Raw genomic sequence first — 3,033 nt, forward strand, 5'->3', positions numbered from 1 at the left:
GGGGGGAATGGGTGGACCGGCTAGGGTTCCGGTCGGGGTGGGGGTTAAGGGGAGGCTGGCTGGGCCGGCCTGGCGGTCTGGTGGCCTGCTGGGCCGTGGCCCAGTGGGCCAGGGGGTTTGTGTTTCTTTTTTCCCTTTTATTTATTTATTTACTTTTCTGTTTTATTTTAGTTACCTTTTATTTGAGTTTCTGTAAAATATATACATAGCATCTAATTTAGTATTTCAGTTTAGTCCACCGTCACAAAATGTCTAGTCCCCAATTAATTTTAGTTTGATAATTTATTAGTTAGTAAAGGCACTTAATTATTTGTTTTTATTACTATTTTATTTATTTCAGTGCAATTAAATACTTTATAAAAATGTGGATTCTCCACCACAATTATTTATGCAATATTTGGCACATATAGAAAATTTTAGTTTTAATGTTTGAAAACTTTTATTGTTTGCCTCGATTTTGAATTTTGAATTCAGACGGGATTAAATCATCGCGAGGTTTACGACAGTAAGAGTGGTGACGTGGCATCATTACCAGAGTTTTACTGTAGCCTAATTATCCGGGCGTCACAATTCTCCTCCACTACAAGAAATCTCTTCCCGAGATTTAGGAGGGGGACTAAGGGGGAAAGATCTCTTTATGGAAGTTCTAACGAATCTTCTCAGTTTTGTTTGCTCTTCTCGAAGAGGTCGATCCATTACATTGGTGTCTTCAGTCCTCTGCTTCAACGCATCATGATGAAATTGTCGTCCTTTCTTCAGGATCTCCATCGTACTTACGAATAGGTAAGGGGCAGCTCGGCTACGACATAATGCTTATGAGGGAAACAATCTGGGGTTAACCCATGAATGAGCATAAGATTATCTCTCGAGTTGAACATATAAAATACATCGAGAGTAAGGTACGAAGGTACAATAAGAGGTTCCAAGCGGATAGGTGGTTGCTCGAAGTCCGAACCAGAGTGAGAAAGGGGTTCAGAGTAGCGACAGTAAGTATTGCGTCTGATACCATAATAGAGCACTAGGAAGGTGGCCCATGAATTAAATATGAAGCCAAGCATGGGGAATAACCACTAGAAACAGGGTTGTACAGGAGAGTCAGGTTTCGATCCAGTGGACCTGTGGGTTATGGGCCCACCATGTGGGTTAGAAGTAGGAAGGGCGGAGACGTCTTGCGTGATCATGCAAGCAAGGCATGTCAGGGGGGTAGCCTGTCGATTATGTCGGCGACAACATCGATACCAAGGGCGAGGGATGAAGAGAACTATTTTCCTGCTCGTTGAACGAGGCGGGCCAAGAGGCAAAGTTCTCATCCATCGGCGGTTACCGAAATGCCATCAACAATAGAAACAGGGTCTCACTGTCAGAGTTGTACACCGAGGTGTTTACCTACGCAGTGAATTATTACTGCTTAGATTATATAGATCACAAGAAAGGTTAAACTAAACAACAGAAAGGAAATATGGTTATCAAATTACATAGAACAAAGACAAGGAAAATGTGTTTAATCACATATTTCAGGGGTATAACCTTCCCAAGGACAAGCAGAGCATGATATCCATGACAGGATATAATGTAGAAAACTCTTTAGGTAGGGGAGAGAATTTTCATGACACTACCCATACAATGGTGTTTGGATAATTGAGCAGGAAACTTTTAGCCTTGGGCTCCAAATGTTCTTGTTGGAAATCGGAGTATCACAAACAAGCTTTTGAGATAGCATTGACATGGTATTCAAACAAAGGTCGGACTTTAGATACTCAATGGATCCATCAGGAACAGCTTATAAAATAGGTCTTACAATTTCCTCCAGGAGGAGTGGTTATCCTTGCAAAAGAAATTATAACGATAGGTCCTCCACCTAGGGGGGTGCTAGGCATGACATCATGTTACCGGGTCATCAAAGAACCAACATCATAACTCTTGGAAAGTTGTCCCAACCATCATATATGACCGAGATTCAGATCCGATTGGTGTCATGATACCTCAGACTCAGGATGTCCGAGAAGAAAAGGGGCTACACAACTCGACGAAATGACATTGCAAGATTCTCGGGAAATGAACTATGGGAGTGGGTTCCTGAAACAATAGTTCATCATTAAACCAAGGAGGGGATGAGAAGGTGGCTGATGGGCTCAGCGACAATTCATCGAGAATTCCAAGCGGATGGATTTTCCACAATAATGTGAACAAGGAGATAGCATTTGTCAGATCAAATGGTATAATGAAGCATGCTCAAGGACAACATACACAACTAAACATTGGTTGAAAGGTGCGCCTGAAATATGGGTTGGGCTGCACGACCAATGTCAGAATGGTGATTCAATAATCAATAGTCTAAGAATGAACGGTTGACCATTAACTTCAAAGCAATAGGGTTGCTAGAAGTACAGAATCCAAACAGCACCGTTCACTTGTTGGTACCCCGGTTGGAATCAACACGAGGACCATGAAAGAATGGTGATGGTGAGAAGTAGCACTACACCAAGAACTCTCAAGAGGTGGAACAAATCTCAGAACATTCTTGACATAAAAGATGGTAATACTCCAAGATAAAGAAGAACAAAGGCTGGATAGCAAGGAACTCAAGGTATAACACAAAACATGAACAAGTTTGTGTTGGGAGAAGGCAAGAATGTCGTCGATGATAACACAATCATCGAGGGGCAAGGATGGTATTTCTCATCACGAATTCGATTGATATCTTGTAAGAGCTCAAAATGTAGATGATGATTATGACACATTTGTCGAGAGGTTTCATGAAGATGTAATCGAACAACGATGACATCAAGTCAAAGGACTGATGAAGCGAAAGTTACTAAAACCAAGGGTACGACATGAACTCGAAATCAAGCTTGATGTTCAAGGCGAAATGATATGACAAGGAAGATCGACGTAAGTCTAGCTCATCGTCGAAAGTTGTGCTCTGAAAGAAGGACCAGGTAGCACAGTTAAAATTTTGCATGATAATGATATAGCTGATAAGGCTAGGAATGACTTGAAGGATTATTAAACTCATAAGCAACAAGAATTACT

This window comes from Triticum dicoccoides, chromosome 6B (genome assembly GCF_002162155.2).
Source record: "Triticum dicoccoides isolate Atlit2015 ecotype Zavitan chromosome 6B, WEW_v2.0, whole genome shotgun sequence".
In the NCBI taxonomy this organism is placed as follows: Eukaryota; Viridiplantae; Streptophyta; class Magnoliopsida; order Poales; family Poaceae; genus Triticum; species Triticum dicoccoides.